This window comes from Phyllobates terribilis, unplaced genomic scaffold, assembly GCF_046119375.1.
Source record: "Phyllobates terribilis strain yellow unplaced genomic scaffold, ASM4611937v1 Scaffold_2__4_contigs__length_985480577, whole genome shotgun sequence".
Lineage (NCBI taxonomy): Eukaryota > Metazoa > Chordata > Amphibia > Anura > Dendrobatidae > Phyllobates > Phyllobates terribilis.
The window spans coordinates 461,135,829-461,155,513 of record NW_027362762.1 but is presented as its reverse complement, the minus strand read 5'-3'; positions in this window follow the sequence as shown (position 1 = coordinate 461,155,513).

Here is a 19,685-nt window from a genome sequence, read left to right as displayed (position 1 = left end):
TTAAATAGATAGGTTGTGGGAGTAAAGACTAATTGTAATTGGAGTCCTTTTCAGGACTAGGTTACATGAGTTCCTATCAGTTTTTGCCAGGCAGGTCTGTGCCAGTGCTGTGCAAGTTTTTTTCACAGCATTTGGCTGAATCTAGCAAAGCTAATCCTTTTTGGCCTATTGCAGAGTGTGTTAGTCAGTGGAGTAGCCTATCTGTGTTGCAAGATATAACACCTGTGTATAGAATACCAATTTTTTTACTGCACCTAGTGAAGTAAAATCTTTTGGGCATAGCATCATTCTATTAGTCCATCTATACTGACCTCCATCAGGTTGCAAACTGAATATAATTTTTTTCTGCATCTAGCTCTGAAAAAATATTTGGGCTTCTAGCAGTGTGTGGGACTTGGTCTATTAGTCCATCTATACTGACCTCCATCAGGTTGCAAATTAAAAATAATTTTTTTCTTCATTTAGCTCTGAAAAAATATTTGGGCTTCTAGCAGTGTGTGGGACTTGTTCTATTAGTCCTTCTATACTGACCTCCAGCAGGTTGCAAATTGAATATAATTTTTTTCTGCATCTAGCTCTGAAAAAATAGTTGGGCTTCTAGCGGTGTGTGGGACTTGGTCTATTAGTCCATCTATACTGACCTCCATCAGGTTGCAAATTAAAAATAATTTTTTTCTGCATCTAGCTCTGAAAAAATATTTGGGCTTCTAGCAGTGTGTGGGACTTGGTCTATTAGTCCATCTATACTGACCTCCATCAGGTTGCAAATTAAAAATAATTTTTTTCTGCATCTAGCTCTGAAAAAATATTTGGGCTTCTAGCAGTGTGTGGGACTTGGTCTATTAGTCCATCTATACTGACCTCCATCAGGTTGCAAATTAAAAATAATTTTTTTCTGCATCTAGCTATGAAAAAATATTTGGGCTTCTAGCAGTGTGTGGGACTTGGTCTATTAGTCCATCTATACTGACCTCCATCAGGTTGCAAATTAAAAATAATTTTTTTCTTCATTTAGCTCTGAAAAAATATTTGGGCTTCTAGCAGTGTGTGGGACTTGTTCTATTAGTCCTTCTATACTGACCTCCAGCAGGTTGCAAATTGAATATAATTTTTTTCTGCATCTAGCTCTGAAAAAATAGTTGGGCTTCTAGCGGTGTGTGGGACTTGGTCTATTAGTCCATCTATACTGACCTCCATCAGGTTGCAAATTAAAAATAATTTTTTTCTGCATCTAGCTCTGAAAAAATATTTGGGCTTCTAGCAGTGTGTGGGACTTGGTCTATTAGTCCATCTATACTGACCTCCATCAGGTTGCAAATTAAAAATATTTTTTTTCTGCATCTAGCTCTGAAAAAATATTTGGGCTTCTAGCGGTGTGTGGGACTTGGTCTATTAGTCCATCTATACTGACCTCCATCAGGTTGCAAATTAAAAATAATTTTTTTCTGCATCTAGCTCTGAAAAAATATTTGGGCTTCTAGCAGTGTGTGGGACTTGGTCTATTAGTCCATCTATACTGACCTCCATCAGGTTGCAAATTAAAAATAATTTTTTTCTGCATCTAGCTCTGAAAAAATATTTGGGCTTCTAGCGGTGTGTGGGACTTGGTCTATTAGTCCAACTATACTGACCTCCATCAGGTTGCAAATTAAAAATAATTTTTTTCTGCATCTAGCTCTGAAAAAATATTTGGGCTTCTAGCAGTGTGTGGGACTTGGTCTATTAGTCCATCTATACTGACCTCCATCAGGTTGCAAATTAAAAATAATTTTTTTCTGCATCTAGCTCTGAAAAAATATTTGGGCTTCTAGCAGTGTGTGGGACTTGGTCTATTAGTCCATCTATACTGACCTCCATCAGGTTGCAAATTAAAAATAATTTTTTTCTTCATTTAGCTCTGAAAAAATATTTGGGCTTCTAGCAGTGTGTGGGACTTGTTCTATTAGTCCTTCTATACTGACCTCCAGCAGGTTGCAAATTGAATATAATTTTTTTCTGCATCTAGCTCTGAAAAAATAGTTGGGCTTCTAGCGGTGTGTGGGACTTGGTCTATCCGTCCATCTATACTGACCTCCATCAGGTTGCAAATTAAAAATAATTTTTTTCTGCATCTAGCTCTGAAAAAATATTTGGGCTTCTAGCAGTGTGTGGGACTTGGTCTATTAGTCCATCTATACTGACCTCCATCAGGTTGCAAATTAAAAATAATTTTTTTCTGCGTCTAGCTCTGAAAAAATATTTGGGCTTCTAGCGGTGTGTGGGACTTGGTCTATTAGTCCATCTATACTGACCTCCATCAGGTTGCAAATTAAAAATAATTTTTTTCTGCATCTAGCTCTGAAAAAATATTTGGGCTTCTAGCAGTGTGTGGGACTTGGTCTATTAGTCCATCTATACTGACCTCCATCAGGTTGCAAATTAAAAATAATTTTTATCTGCATCTACAGTACCTCTGAAAAAATATTTGGGCTTCTAGCAATGTGTGGGACTATTTGTATTAGTCCATCTATACTGACCTCCATCAGGTTGCAAATTCAAAATAATTTTTTTCTGCATCTAACCCAGCCAATAGTTTTGGCCTATTACCACAGTTTGGCCACTCAGCTCTGCTCGGTTACCATCCATTGTTTTTTTGTGCAAACATCTCCAGAGTTGTGAATTAGTTAACCACCAAAATGAGTGGAAAAAGGCCTGCTGCTGGTGGAAAGGGGAATAGGCGTGTTGGGAAGGGGAAAAAAGGTTGTGTCCGTGGGGTAGGTGTTAAAGCAACAGTAACATCTGCAGAAGAAAGACCATCTTCCAGCCAAACTAAAATGTCTACTTCTTTTAGCGGACAATGTGATAAGATCCCTTTCTTACGGCCACGCCAATCGCTACAAATTCCAGATGAGGCACAAAAACAGCAGGTGCTTCAACGGATATCAAGTGCTCCTTTAAGTGGGCTCTCCTCCACATCAACTTCAACATCACAAATACTTCAGTCCTCAAAGGTGTCACCCAAATCGCACTTGCTTCCTCACAGCTCCCAAATCTCCAGCTGCCCGTCTGAGTATGAGGTAGAACAGATGGTTGAGTCTGCAGAGCTGTTTACTCATACTATAGCCTGGGAATCAGAGGTCGACTCCAGTGCTTCTGTGAATCCAGACGAGGAAATGATCTGCACTGATGCCCAGAATCTTTGAGTCGGATCCAGGACCAGACGCAGAAGGTTCTGACCATAATGTAGACCCTCATTCCCAAACTGTAACTCCTGTTGGTGGAGACAATGAGGAAGACGATGATAAGACTCAAATACCTGATTGGAGCGACAACTTTAGTTTTTTGTCAGGGCAGGAACAGGTTGGCTCTGAGGACGACGGGTGTGATAACGCACAGGGTGATGATGATGAGGTCGGAGATCCCACTTACTGTCAACCCACAGTCAGCCAAGAGATGAGGTCAGCAGAGGAGGTGGAGGAAGATGCTAGTGACGACGAGGTCAGGTTGCGCCTTCCTGGACAGAGACGTAGTACTGGAAGCACGTCAACAACTGCATCCTCAAACACAACTCTGCCTCTCACCACAAGTCGTGGTGGCTCTTCATGTCGCATGGGTGCTAAGTAGTGTTGAGCATTCCGATACTGAAATATCGGGTATCGGCCGATATTCGCGGTATCGGAATTCCGATACTTAATTCCGATACTATTGCAATATCGTATACCGGAATCGGAAGTTCCCATAATGCAATGAGACATTTTCATTTTATTCAGCCAATGAGGATCCTAAGAAGTGTGGGCACATCCTGTTAGGCATGTAGGCATCTTAACTAATGGCATGGCTGTGATTGGCTGCTGAAATGATGTCATGATGCACTATAAAAGCCACCGCCGCCATTTTGAGCTCACTCTGCTGTGAATTCAGTTAGGGATAGGACGCTGTTGTTCTGAGGGACAGTTTTAGCTACCTATTTGCTCTATACTGCTTTACCCAAGCTACTTTCTAAATCACTGTGCCTTGCAGTGCTAGTGCACAGTTCCCTGTGCTGTTCACCGCTATCTGCAAGGTCTGTGTGTGTGAGTGCAGCTCACCCTGTAGTGTGTGCTTCAGCCAAGTCTGGTTGTAGTGCACTCAGTGTGTGTCACTGCCTCATACATTGTCCTTTTTTGCCAATTCATAATTTTTCCTGATATCTCCTATTAGTGTGGTGGTTCCATCTGTATTCAGCTAAATTGGTTCCAAACACACTATATAGGAGTAGATAGAGAAATTTTTTTCCGTCTTGCAGCACTAGTGCACAGTGCTCTGCATCTATACTGTTCACCGCTGTCTGCAAGGTCTGGTGTGTGAGTGCAGCTCACCCTGTAGTGTGTGCTTCAACCCCGTCTGGTTGTAGTGCACTCAGTGTGTGTCACTGCCTCATACATTGTCCTTTATTGCCAATTCATAATTTTTCCTGATATCTCCTATTAGTGTGGTGGTTCCATCTGTATTCAGCTAAATTGGTTCCAAACACACTATATAGGAGTAGATAGAGAATTTTTTTCCGTCTTGCAGCACTAGTGCACAGTGCTCTGCATCTGTACTGTTCACCGCTGTCTGCAAGGTCTGGTGTGTGAGTGCAGCTCACCCTGTAGTGTGTGCTTCAACCCCGTCTGGTTGTAGTGCACTCAGTGTGTGTCACTGCCTCATACATTGTCCTTTATTGCCAATTCATAATTTTTCCTGATATCTCCTATTAGTGTGGTGGTTCCATCCATATTCAGCTAAATTGATTCCAAACACACTATATAGGAGTAGATAGAGGAGCCTTTCTGCAGCATTGGGCCCTGCAGCCCCAGCCAGATTAGTATTAGCCTATTTTTTGCAGCCTCATCTATTGCATTGTAGGTTACCTTCCTACATTGTAATAGCTACAAAAAGTTTGTGATACTATCGTTATTACATCTTTAGGCACATCCAGTGTCTTTTTGTGACAAAAAAAACCTAAATAAAGTTCACCAAACACTCCACTTTACAGTTGTGTAGGCCACATTAGCTCATATTAAAGTCTAGTCCACACTTTATAAAATTAGTGTTTCTTATACCTGTTAGCAGCTGTTCAGGAATAAGCACACTAAGCCCTTAGTACTTTTCTGCCTATCTTTATCAGTCTACCAAGATGAAGAAGGCAGGGAGTAAGGCATGTGGTCGTGGTCGTGGGCGTGGGCGTGGAGTTTCTGCAGGGAGAGGACGTGAGGATTCTGTGCCTGCAGGGAGAGGACGTGGGGATTCTGTGCCTGCTGCGGGCACCAGTGACTCAGCATCCCCCAGTTTTACCAGGGAACAGTCCTTTATGCGCAGCTTTGTAGGAGCTAGCCGTACCCCACTGCTGCGCGAGGACCAAATTGAAGCCGTTGTCGGATGGATGGCAGCTAACGCATCGACTTCAATTAGTTCCAGATCCTCTCAGGTCCTGAGCACTGAAGAGCACCCATCTGTCTCTTCACCACCTGCCAAATTGCCCAGGCAGTCAGAGAGCCCTGGACAGGAGCCATCTCTACTTCTGTTCTCTGAATCTCTTGGCTTGGAAAGAGGGGGCCAGCCAAGCAGAATTCGAGAATTTGAAGAAGAGGTAGTATGCAGTGATGCGCAACCGTTTTGTCTCTCTGAATCTGAAGAGGCGGGTGGGCCAGTGCCTATGGTCAGCAGCACACCTCAGTACGCATCTGATGATGAGACTCAGGTGCCACTTTCTGGTGCGTACTGTGCTGTCGAGACTACCCAGGAGAAGCAGTTGTTTGAAGAGGGTGGTGTAGATGATGAGGTCCTTGACCCATCATGGCGTGAGGGACAGGAAGGTGGTGGGAGCAGCTCTGAGGAAGAGATTCCCCGAACGGCCCAAAAAGGAGGGAGAGGGAGGGGGCAGACTTGGTTGCCTGTAGCCTCCACTTCGGCACCCATTAGGAGCATGGCTCTTCCAAAATCCAAAGCGGGCGCTCCCAAGACTTGCAGTGCCTGGTCCTTTTTTGACACAGTTGCAGATGACATTTGCTTTGTCAAATGCAAGCTGTGTAATCAGAAGGTGAAAAGAGGGAAAAGTGTCAGCAACCTCAATACCACAAATATGTGGAAACATGTGCGGACCAAGCACGTGGTGGAGTTACACAAACACACTGAAGACCTAGGCCAACCTACAGCGCCACCTACCACCTCTTCAGCTCGTGTTGTAGCCTCTTCCTCCAGCTCACACACAGCTGGTTCGGCTTCCTCACAGGATCGCCATGGAAGAATCTCTGGCACTGTTGTACAGAGACACAGTGTAATTCCACCCACAGCACCACTTTCCCAGTCATCCTCACACTCCCAGGCCAGTCTACAGCCATCGTTAGCACAGGCATGGGAGAAAAGGCGCCCATACTCGGCAAACCACCCCCGAGCACAGGCTCTGAATGCTGGCATTGCTAAACTACTGGCCCTTGAAATGCTATCATTCAGGCTGGTGGAGACTGACACATTCCGTAACTTTATGGCATTGGCAGTCCCACAATACAACGTGCCCAGCCGCTTTTATTTCAGCAGGCAAGCCGTCCCTGCCCTGCAACATCATGTGGAGGGAAAAATTAAACATGCGCTACAAAACGCCGTCAGTAGCAAGGTCCACCTGACCACTGATGCGTGGACCAGTAAGCATGGACAGGGACGATACCTTTCCCTCACTGCCCATTGGGTAAATGTTGTGGAGCCGGGTACAGATCTTGAGAGTGGCGCTGTACGTGTTCTGCCAACTCCAAGGATTGCAGGAATCCAGTCTGTACACATTGACTCCTCCTCATACTCCAGTTCCTCTGAATCAGCGCTGCAGGAGCCGTCACGGTCTACCTCCACATCGACCCGTGAACGGTTACCTGTTATGATGACCGATATGAGCACAGCCGTGGCCAAACGTCAACAGGCCGTATTAAAATTAATTTCTTTGGGGAATCGAAGCCACACAGCGCAGGAGCTCTGGAATGCCATCAAGCAGCAGAGTGACGTGTGGTTTGTGCCAGCGAATCTCCAGCCAGGCATGGTAGTGTGTGACAATGGCCGAAATCTGGTGGCAGCTCTGGGCCTAGGCAACCTCACTCACATCCCATGTCTGGCACATGTGCTCAACTTGGTCGTGCAGAGTTTTTTGAGGGACTATCCGGATCTTGATGCACTGCTTCACAAGGTCCGCATAGAGTGCGCTCACTTGCGGCGTTCCAGCAATGCAAGATCACGCATTGCAGCTCTGCAGCGCCGATTATGTCTTCCGGAACATCGCATCATATGTGACCTACCCACCAGGTGGAATTCAACGTTACATATGTTGGAGAGGTTGTGTGAGCAGCAGGCAGCAGTAATGGAGTACCAGCTGCAGCAGGCGCAAACAAGTCGCAGTGCGCGCCGTTCACACTTCACCACCACTGAGTGGGCCTCTATGAAGGACATTTGCCACGTTTTGCGTGCCTTCGATTATTCCACGCGGATGGCGAGTGCAGATGATGCACTAGTCAGCATGACTATCCCCCTTATCTGCCTGCTTGAAAAAACACTGCAAGCACTAAGGGACGAGGTTTTGGAAGAGGTGGAGGATGAGGAGTCACAAATGCCATCTGCTTCTCTACAGTCTGCGCAACATGGTTCCTCACAAAGGCCTAGGCAGGGGACACTTTGTGAGGAGGATGAGGAGGAGTCAATGGATGAGGAAGACATCTGTCCAGAGGAGGGAGGTACACAATGCTCTAGTAGTCAGTATCTAGAGCGAGGGTGGGGTGATGCAGAGCAGGCAGAGATCACGCCTCAAGCAGGGGACAGCGTTTCTTGGCCAGTTGGCAGTCTGCAGCACATGGTTGATTTCATGCTGCAGTGCCTCAGAAACGACCGCCGCATCGCCCACATTCTCAACACGGCTGATTATTGGGTGTCCACCCTCCTAGATCCTCGCTACCGGGACAACTTACAAAGCCTCATAACACCATTGAACCGGGAGCGTAAAATGCGGGAGTACCAAGACGCACTGGTGCATTCCATCATGTTCTCCATTCCAACCGAGAGCAGTGCTGCTAGTGCTTTACAAAGCAGCTCAGTGCGTCGAGGCAGTGGAGGAAGCTCTGCACAAAGAGGGAGCAGAAGCAGCGCCTCAGCACAAGGCAAGACCAGTATGGCCGAAATGTGGCAAAGTTTTGTGTCCCCGCCGCCACAAATGTCTACACCATCACAGACAGCTCCAGTCAGCAGGAGGCAACGTTTCCGTCAGATGGTGACAGACTACATGTCTTGCCCTCTTAGTGTACTCCCAGACGGCTCTTCTCCCTTCAAGTTTTGGGTCTGTAAGCTGGATACATGGCCAGAGCTTAGTCAGTATGCACTGGAGGTGCTAGCTTGCCCTGCTGCTAGTGTATTATCGGAACGCGTCTTTAGTGCCGCAGGTGGTGTACTAACAGACCGTCGCATGCGACTATCCTCCGATAACGTTGACCGGCTTACTTTTCTCAAAATGAACAAGGCCTGGATCTCTCATGAATTTGCCAGTCCTCTTCCAGAATAAATAATTGGTTGGCAACAGTATCCAGGTCTCCTGTTCTGTTCATGTTTCTACCACCTGAACTGTAATCCCTGAGCTCCAACACCGCCAGTTGGCGCTCGGAAGTGCCGTCTGCACAGTCAACACTTGCTGCCGTGTTATTGGGGTTCAGTAACGTCAGCTGTTCTCCTGCTGTGCGGACGGCAATTTCTCCTGATTTGTCCACATCCACTGTACTACACATTTTAAAGTTGCTCCAATTACTCCTCTGGCTCCTCTGTTTTCATTCTTATCCCTGGGCTCCAGCACCGCCAGTTGGCGCTCGGAAGTGCTGTCTGCACAGTCAACACTTGCTACCATGTTATTGGGGTTCAGTAACGTCAGCTGTTCCCCTGCTGTGCGGACGGCAATTTCTCCTGCTCTGTCCACATTCTCACTACTACAGATTTTAAAGTTGCTCCAATTACACCTCTGGCTCCTCTGTTTTCATTCTTATCCCTGGGCTCCAGCACCGCCAGTTGGCGCTCGGAAGTGCCGTCTGCACAGTCAACACTTGCTGCGGTGTTATTGGGGTTCGGTAACGTCAGCTGTTCCCCTGCTGTGTTCACGGCAATTTCTCCTGCTCTGTCCATATTCACTGTGCTACTTATTTAAAACTTGCTCCAATTACACCTCTGGCTCCTCCGTTTTTAGTATTTACCCTGGGCTCCAACACCGCCAGTTGGCGCTCGGAAGTGCTGTCTGCACAGTCAACACTTGCTGCCGTGTTATTGGGGTTCAGTAACGTCAGCTGTTCTCCTGCTGTGCGGACGGCAATTTCTCCTGCTTTGTCCACATCCACTGTACTACACATTTTAAAGTTGCTCGAATTACACCTCTGGCTCCTCTGTTTTCATTCTTATCCCTGGGCTCCAGCACCGCCAGTTGGCGCTCGGAAGTGCCGTCTGCACAGTCAACACTTGCTGCCGTGTTATTGGGGTTCAGTAACGTCAGCTGTTCTCCTGCTGTGCGGACGGCAATTTCTCCTGCTTTGTCCACATCCACTGTACTACACATTTTAAAGTTGCTCGAATTACACCTCTGGCTCCTCTGTTTTCATTCTTATCCCTGGGCTCCAGCACCGCCAGTTGGCGCTCGGAAGTGCCGTCTGCACAGTCAACATTTGCTGCGGTGTTATTGGGGTTCGGTAACGTCAGCTGTTCCCCTGCTGTGTTCACGGCAATTTCTCCTGCTCTGTCCATATTCACTGTGCTACTTATTTAAAACTTGCTCCAATTACACCTCTGGCTCCTCCGTTTTTAGTATTTACCCTGGGCTCCAATACCGCTAGTTGCTGCTCAGAAGTGCCGTCTGCACAGTCAACGCTTGCTCCAGTGTTATTGGGATTCAGTAACGTCAGCTGATCCCCAGCTGTGTGTCCGGCAAATTCTCCTGCTTTGTCCACATCCACTGTAGTACGGATTTAAAACCTCCTCCAAATACACCTCTGGCTCTTCTGTTTTTAGTATTTACCCTGGGCTCCAGCACCGCCAGCTGGTTCTCGGCAGTTCCATTGGCTCTTGTACCTTCTGCTACCCATCCGGGTTCCAGTACCGTCAGCTGGTTCTCGGCAGTGTCTTTGGCACGGGTACTCCCTCCTGCCCAGCCTGGTTCCAGCACGCCAGCTGTTTCCGGGTAGTGTCAACGTCACTTTGCCTCCAATGCGTTGTCCTGTCGTGTTGCGGTCGGGTTAGCCGACTCTATGGTGCCTGCAGTTTAGGTGACTCCTATGTGGGCTGCGGGATCTGGCAATGAAGGCTGGTTCCATAGTGCCAATAGGACAAGCACCCTCTGTAGGACTGTGGGTTTTGGTAACTGCGGCCGGCTCGCGGCCTTGAACTTTTTTTTTACATGGGTACCTTCTGCTACCCATCCGGGTTCCAGTACCGTCAGCTGGTTCTCGGCAGTGCCTTTGGATTAGGTGCCTCCTTCTCGGTATCCAAGTTCCACCAACGTCTGCTGGTCCTTGGTAGTGCTTTCTGGCACAGGTACCTCCTGCTTAGTAACCGAGTTCCAGTAACATCAGCTGGTCCTCGGTAGTTCCATTGGCTCTTGTACCTTCTGCTACCCATCCGGGTTCCAGTACCGTCAGCTGGTCCTCGGTAGTTCCATTTGCTCTTGTATCTTCTGCTACCCATCCGGGTTCCAGTACCGTCAGCTGGTTCTCGGCAGTGTCTTTGGCACGGGTACTCCCTCCTGCCCAGCCTGGTTCCAGCACGCCAGCTGTTTCCGGGTAGTGTCAACGTCACTTTGCCTCCAATGCGTTGTCCTGTCGTGTTGCGGTCGGGTTAGCCGACTCTATGGTGCCTGCAGTTTAGGTGACTCCTATGTGGGCTGCGGGATCTGGCAATGAAGGCTGGTTCCATAGTGCCAATAGGACAAGCACCCTCTGTAGGACTGTGGGTTTTGGTAACTGCGGCCGGCTTGCGGCCTTGAACTTTTTTTTTACATGGGTACCTTCTGCTACCCATCCGGGTTCCAGTACCGTCAGCTGGTTCTCGGCAGTGCCTTTGGATTAGGTGCCTCCTTCTCGGTATCCAAGTTCCACCAACGTCTGCTGGTCCTTGGTAGTGCTTTCTGGCACAGGTACCTCCTGCTTAGTAACCGAGTTCCAGTAACATCAGCTGGTCCTCGGTAGTTCCATTGGCTCTTGTACCTTCTGCTACCCATCCGGGTTCCAGTACCGTCAGCTGGTCCTCGGTAGTTCCATTTGCTCTTGTATCTTCTGCTACCCATCCGGGTTCCAGTACCGTCAGCTGGTTCTCGGCAGTGTCTTTGGCACGGGTACTCCCTCCTGCCCAGCCTGGTTCCAGCACGCCAGCTGTTTCCGGGTAGTGTCAACGTCACTTTGCCTCCAATGCGTTGTCCTGTCGTGTTGCGGTCGGGTTAGCCGACTCTATGGTGCCTGCAGTTTAGGTGACTCCTATGTGGGCTGCGGGATCTGGCAATGAAGGCTGGTTCCATAGTGCCAATAGGACAAGCACCCTCTGTAGGACTGTGGGTTTTGGTAACTGCGGCCGGCTCGCGGCCTTGAACTTTTTTTTTACATGGGTACCTTCTGCTACCCATCCGGGTTCCAGTACCGTCAGCTGGTTCTCGGCAGTGCCTTTGGATTAGGTGCCTCCTTCTCGGTATCCAAGTTCCACCAACGTCTGCTGGTCCTTGGTAGTGCTTTCTGGCACAGGTACCTCCTGCTTAGTAACCGAGTTCCAGTAACATCAGCTGGTCCTCGGTAGTTCCATTGGCTCTTGTACCTTCTGCTACCCATCCGGGTTCCAGTAACATCAGCTGGTCCTCGGTAGTTCCATTGGCTCTTGTACCTTCTGCTACCCATCCGGGTTCCAGTACCGTCAGCTGGTTCTCGGCAGTGCCTTTGGATTAGGTGCCTCCTTCTCGGTATCCAAGTTCCACCAACGTCTGCTGGTCCTTGGTAGTGCTTTCTGGCACAGGTACCTCCTGCTTAGTAACCGAGTTCCAGTAACATCAGCTGGTCCTCGGTAGTTCCATTGGCTCTTGTACCTTCTGCTATCCATCCGGGTTCCAGTACCGTCAGCTGGTCCTCGGTAGTTCCTCAGCTTTCTTGTACCTTCTGCTACATTTCCAAGTTCAAGCTTTTTGAAATGGTTCTTGGTAATCACTCTGGATCTCCCTGACGAGGACCCTGAAGACGAGGACCCTGAAGACCAACCCTAAGAAGACGAGGACCCCGAAGACAATGACCCTGAAGACGAGGACCCTGAAGACCACCCCGAAGAAGACGAGGACCCTGAAGACCACCCCGAAGAAGACGAGGACCCTGAAGACCACCCCGAAGAAGACGAGGACCCCGAAGACGAGGACCCAGAAGACCAACCCGAAGAAGACGAGGACCCCGAAGACGAGGACCCCCGAAGACGACGACCCTGAAGACCACCCCGAAGAAGACCAAGAAGATGACCCTGAAGAAGTTGACCAAGAAGACAAAGAAGAGAAGACAAGCACCAAGATACAGAAAAACAAGAGACAGAAAACCAAGAAGCAGAAATACAAGAAGCTGCAGAACAAAAAGCGGAAGAACATTAAGCATAAGACTAAAAATCAGAGCAAAAGATAATATCTAAATTATAAGCAGAAGATGACTAAGCAGTGTATGGGGGTGAGTCCGTTCCTCCTCGTGGTGCCCCTGGAAAAGACCTGCTGCTGCAGGCCAAACTGAACGCGGACAAATCCTGTTGTAAATCTTTTGTGACGGGCAGAACGAAAGGTGTAATGTCCAACCTTTTATAGATAACAACTACAGGAATGCCTGTCACAAATAAGAATATGATGAAGAAGAAGAATATGAAGAAGATGAAGAAGTAGAATATGAAGAATGTAAAAAAAAGAATAATACGAAGAAGGTGAAGAAGAAGAAGGTGAAGAAGAAGTGGATGAAAAAGATGCTGAGGATGATGAAGGAGAAAGTGTGGGAGAAGTAAAAAAGAAGGTGAAGAGCATGGAAGTAGTGAAACATAAATATCTGACAAAATATAAAAATACTTAACATAGTTAATATTTCCGTAACTCAGAACATAATAAAAAAATATTAATTCCTGCTATTCCATTTGACTGGGCTAAACCTCTATGCCTTTATTGTCTCCCCCACCTCCCCCAATACATTCTACATTATTCTTAGTTGTTTTCCTTCATGTAGAAATAACCTACAAGGAAAGAAAGGGTTTATTTTAATTCCGATATTTATGTTCCATTGACTTGCATTGGTTTCCGGTATCGGAATCGGCGATATCCGATACTTTTTCGGTATCGGTCCGATCCAATCCGATCCGATATTTCCCGATATCGGAAGGTATCGCTCAACACTAGTGCTAAGCCTTGCATAGCCTGGGCATTTTTTCAGGTCGATAAAGATGACCCAACTCGTGTTATCTGTAACATTTGTCAGCAAAAGCTAAGTAGAGGCCAAAAAATACATAGTTTGAGTACTTCATGCATGAACCGGCACATGGACATGAAGCATAAGTTGCAGTGGGAAGCTCAGTGTGCTACAATGCGGCCTAGCCGGCCGGGCCAATCACCGTCTGCCATATCTTGTGCATCCGCGGCCTCTTCATCCTCTGTGACTGGGGGGACAGCAGTCACACCTGTTTTGGGGCGCAGACCTGCCACCTCTTTACCCGCAACAGCCAGCGTGATTGGCAGGTCATCATTTTCTTTGGAGGTGGTAACACCAGCTGGTGTTGAGCGCTGTCCGACATCGATAGCACCACCTTTGGATCAAGGCAAACTAACATGTCCGCCTGCATCTTCCTCACAGACCTGCAGTTTGCCGGGGACACCCTTATCAACCCCGTCTAAGCACAATAGCCAGCCCTCGGTCCCTCAGATGTGGACAAGTAAAAGACCATTTCCTCCTAGCCATGAGAAAGCTAAGAGGTTGAATTTCACCATCTGCAAGCTCTTGGCTACAGAAATGCTGCCTTTCCGCCTGGTGGACACAGAGGATTTTCGAGACCTTATGTCCGTCGCAGTGCCCCAGTACCAGATGCCCAGTCGGCACTACTTCTCAAAGAAAGGTGTGCCTGCGCTCCACCAGCATGTCGCACACAACATCACCGCTTCTTTGAGAAACTCTGTGTGTGACAGGGTGCATTTCACCACAGACACTTGGACGAGTAGGCATGGACAGGGGCGTTACATGTCGCTGACTGGGCACTGGGTAACTATGGTGACAGCAGGACAAGGGGCTGCTGTCCAAGTCTTGCCGTCCCCACGAGTTGTGCGTCAATCCTCTTTATGTCAAAGTTCCTCCACTGCTTCTGCCTCCTCAACCTCCTCTCGGTCTTCCACCTGCACCCAAAGCCTGTCTGGTCATGCCACAAGCTTTCTAACTGCGCAGAAGGGATCCTGCACACCTCCTTACTATGCTGGCAGTAGGGCTCAACGTCATCAGGCGGTTTTTACATTGAAATGTCTGGGAAATGTGAGTCACACAGCTGAGGAGTTGTGGTCAGCTCTGGAGAACCAATTTCATGAATGGTTGTCTCCACTGGACCTGAAACCAGGGAAGGCCGTGTGCGACAATGCTGCAAACCTGGGTGCGGCCCTTTGCCGGGGCAATGTCACACACGTGCCTTGTATGGCTCACGTGTTGAACCTGGTTGTCCAGCAATTTTTAGCCCACTATCCCAGACTAGATGGCCTTCTGCAGAGGGCACGGTCGCTGTGTGCTCACTTCCGCCGTTCGCATCCCGCAGCTCAGCGACTTACATCTCTACAGAAGTCGTTGGGCCTGCCACTTCACCGGCTAAAATGCGATGTGCCTACCCGGTGGAATTCAACTCTGCACATGTTGCAGCGACTGTGGCAGCACCGACAAGCCCTGGTGCAATACGTTCTGACGTATAGCCTGGGCCAACGAGATTCAGAGGTGGGGCAAATCACGCTGGAGGAGTGGTCTCAGATCAGGGACCTATGCACCCTTCTGCACAGTTTTGAAATGGCGACGAAGATGTTTAGTGCTGACGATGCCATTATCAGCATGACTATTCCGGTGATTTACATGCTGGAGCACATGTTAAACAGAATTCGGAGTCAGGTGGTGGCACAAGAGGAGGTGGAGGAAGTAGAGGAGGAGGAGTTGTATGCGGAAGGGCTAACATCTGCAAGGTCCAGACGGTCAGCAGCACCAAGGCGGCAGGCATGTGAGGGTGGGGGAGATGGTTTTACCAGGGCGCATGGTAGCAGCCAAACTAGTGAGGAAGGTGCAGGAGCCCAGGAAGAAGTGGAGGACGAACTGATGGAAGACTCATCAGATGAGGGAGACCTTGATCACATTTCTGTTGTGCGAGGTTGGGGGGAGAGGACAGAGGAAGGAAGCATGATTGTTACCTCGCCACCAACACAACAGGGACTTGGTGCTCCTGGATGCGCAACACACATGAGTGCCTTCTTGCTGCACTACCTGCAACATGACCCTCGAATTGTGAGAATTAGAAATAATCCTGACTACTGGGTTGCCACACTGTTAGATCCCCGGTACAAAAGTAAATTTGCAGAAATTATTCCTGCCATAGAAAGGGATGCACGCATGCAGGAGTATCAGCAGAGACTGTTGCATAATCTTACATGTGCTTTTCCACAAAATACCAGTGGTGCACGTAGTGAATCTCACAGTTCAAACTTGCCAACCGTGGGACCGTCAAGTGTTCAGCACTCAAACCGTAACAGAACCACAGTATCTGCTGGTAACATCAATTTTGCGGAATCATTTCACCACTTTTTTAGCCCATCCTTTGCAAGGCCACAGGAGACAAGAAGTCTGACACATAGTCAACGCCTAGAGACGATGGTACAGGAGTATCTCCAAGTAAACATTGAAGCCACGACTGTGTCACTGGACCCTTGCTCTTTTTGGGCTTCCAATCTGGATAAATGGCCGGAGCTAGCCACTTACGCCTTGGAGATCTTGTCATGCCCCGCAGCCAGCGTTCTGTCTGAACGTGTGTTCAGCGCTGCTGGTGGTGTGCTGACAGATAAGCGCACGCGGCTCTCCACTGATAATGTAGACAGACTCACGTTCATAAAGATGAACAAATCATGGATCCGAAACGACTTTTCTACCCCTGTGTCATCCTGGGGAGAGTAAAAGCTTGATGATTGGTTAAAATCACCCTACCAAACGTTTTAAGCTTTCAAATTACTAATCATGTTTATCTGTATCTTGACTGGAAAATAATTTGGGCTTTGTAGCAGTGTGCAGCACTGATCCTATTAGGCCATCTATAATAAGCTCCACCAGATTTAAAATTAAAAATAATTTTTAGCTGCATCTAGCCCGGAAAATAATTTTGGGGCTCCGAGATGCGCAAGACACATAAGTGCCTTCTTGCTGCACTACCTGCAGCATGACCCTCATATTGTCAGAATTCGAAGTAATCATGACTACTGGGTTGCCACACTCTTAGATCCCCCAAACTTTTCGATCAACCTTTTCATTTTAATAAAGACCAAAAAAATGGTCATTTTTGAAATTATAAGCATTAGCAGGTTGTTAGAAACTGAAATCAAACAGTTTTCAACTCAAAACTTTATTCTAGGTGATGTTACATTTTCACATAGGACCCCTTGTTCGAAAGGAGCTTCTGAACTCTCTCGTCCATTGAATTTGTCAGGTTTTGGATGGTTTCTGCTTCAATTGTTTTGCATGAGGACAGAATACCCTCCCAGAGCTGTTGCTTAGATGTGAACTGCCTCCCGCCATCATAGACACTCCTTTTAATGATGCTCCAAAGGTTCGGAATTGGGTAGAGGTCAGGGGAGCATGGGGGTCACACCATAAGTTTGTCCCCTTTTATGCCCATATCAGCCAGAGATGCAGATGTTTTATGTGCAGCATGAGATGGTGCATTATCATGCAGAAAAATGATCTTGCTGTGAAATACACGGTTCTTCTTCTTGAACCATGGCAGGAAGTGCTGTTTGAGAAAATCCACATACATTATGGAGTTCATCTTTAGCGCCTTCAGGGATCCTAAAGGGGCCGACAATCTCTCTCCCCATGATTCCAGCCCAAAACATTACTCCACCTCCTCCTTGTTGGCGCTGTAGCCGTGTTTGCGTGGGGTGTCCATCAACCAGCCATCCTCCACTCCATCCATCTGGACCATCGAGCGCTGCACGGCACTCATCCGTGAACAAAACAGTTTTGAAATCAGTCTTCATTTAATGTTTGGCTCACTGGAGCCGTTTCTGCTTGTGTGAAGTGGATAGAGGAGGTCGACAGGATGGCGTATGCACAGCTGCAAACCTCTGAAGGACCCTGCATCTTGTTGTTTGGGGGACGTTGGAGGCACAAGCAGCTTCAAAAACTTGTCTGCTGCTATGACAAGGCTTTTTTGCCGCTGCTCTTTCAACCTGACGTAATTGCCTGTAGGAAAGAGTCCTCAATTTGCCCTTATCAGCACGCACACGTGTGTACTGTGAATCAGCTACATACTTCTTGATTGCCAAGACACTTCACCCTGATCATCGCACAATGTTGATTGTAGTCATGCCTTGACCTAAACACTCCACAATTTGTTGCTTCTCAGCAGCCGACACATCCTTTTTCTTTCCCATTTTGGCAGAAAATGTAGGCTGCTTAATAATGTGAGAGAGCCTTCTTAAGTAGTCTTGCCTTTCATTGGACACACCTGCCAAACTAATTAGCACAGGTGTCTGCAATTGCTTACAGTGATATAAAGAGCCCTGACACACATCACCATCAATGAGTTTAACTGACAAACAAACAAATTCTTCCCTTATCACTCCTAAACACTTTTTGCATAATAATTTGGAACGCGGTGTACATGTGCTTTTCCACAAAACACCAGCGGTTCACGTAGTGAATCTTACAGTTCTAACTTGCCAACCGTGGTCTGTATGGAATTGTTCAATAAAGGGCCCAAAATTAAGATAACATAGATGGGAGAGGTCTCTATGAATAGGAATTCCTAAGTATTTGATACCCTGTGAGGGCCAGGCAAAGGGAAAGTTGGACTGGATGGAATCCTATATGGATTTGGGAAGGGAGACATCGAGGGCCTCAGACTTCGCTGCATTGATTTTAAAATTTTACCATGCAACAAAGTGATCTATTTCAGCCATAACAGCATGGATGGATATATGTGATTGAGTGATATATACTAGGACATCATCAGCAAATAGAGAGCACTTGTACTCGGTGCCTCCCACCTCAATCCACCTAATATTGGGGTTATGGCGAATTGATGAGAGCAGGTGCTCCGTCACTAGGATGTATAAGAGAGGGGACAGAGGACATCCCTGCCTTGTCCCATTGGTGATTGTGAAAGGTGATGAAAATGTTCTGACGCACCCCCTGGGCCTTGGGACACCCGGAGCCGGACCCTTTTTGGTGGATGCTGGTGGTTGTAGTCTTCGTGGCGGCGACCCGGTTCCGTGGCTCAGGGCGGTCAAACCAGTGGCGGAACTATTTATGTGGTTTTGATGTTTAAATGTCCGACTACGCCACCCGTGGATTGCGGTCAGAGTGAACCGCCGCTACAGGGCAGACCGCTGAGGCTGGTGTTGTGGGTGCAGCAGAGCGTAGCATAACTCCCCACGGGAGGATTATAGCCTCAGGGCAGTGTATGCGGAGGATGGGGGTGATGGTGCAGGGCAGCAGCAGTAATGACACGGAGTCAGTGATGCAGTCCAGGGCCTTTACTCACAGTTCTTATTATCCAGACCACGTCTGCAGGTAACGGCTGCCCACGTCGTACTGTGCTCACCAGGTGAGGGGCTCAGACAATTCCCAGATAACTTTGGAGCGCTTCACAGGACCCCCTTTGTGTGTCCTTTGTCTGGCCTTTCTTACCAACCCTTCTGTCCGGCTGCCTCGGGCCTCCTCTTGGTAAACTTGGCGCCAGTTTCCCTGACCCTATGTGGTGCCTTCCTAGCGGGTGTAGCGAGGGGCTGCGCCACATAAAATGTCAGAGCCTCCGGTTTCTAGCTGAGGGTCGTTTCCGGCCTCCACTAGTTCGGGGACCGGTCTCCCCCTTTGGCCTGACCCCTCCACGCAGGTGGATTCGGGCGTGCGGTGGCGACTCGCCCGTCCTCACCCCTGGGATCCTTTCATTCCTCGTTCCTGGAGCCTTCTCCGCTCCTCTTCCTTCCTTCTCCCTCTTCCAGGCCTGGGCCTCTGTTACTAGGCCCGCCTCCGGAGCAGAGCTCATGCAGAGCCCCTGCTCCCTGCCACTTCTGCTCAGACTTCTCTGCACTGAACTAAGATGGTGCCCACCTTTTATACTCCCTTCTCAATGCACCCAGGAACTGCTTCCTCCCTGCTCCTGCACTACAGGGTTCCCCTTCCTCAGTGTTCCCTCCCCCCACTCCAGCCAGGGACAGGGACTGTCGTGCCCATCTCAGGGGCATATTGGTCGCCCTGCCCCATGGCAATGTGGTGTAATGCATGCAGGTGTCGGGCCCTGATCCACACTCCATCCTTACCTGAGAGTGAGATATCACACCTCTGGGTGAGGTGCAATACGTCTGTAGCAACCGAGCCCTCAGGGTGCTACAGTTCCATTTATCTTCAGCCTAGGTGACGTATTGCGATACAGGGCCGTGATTTTGGCTATAAAAGGGTCCCCTAGACCCCTAC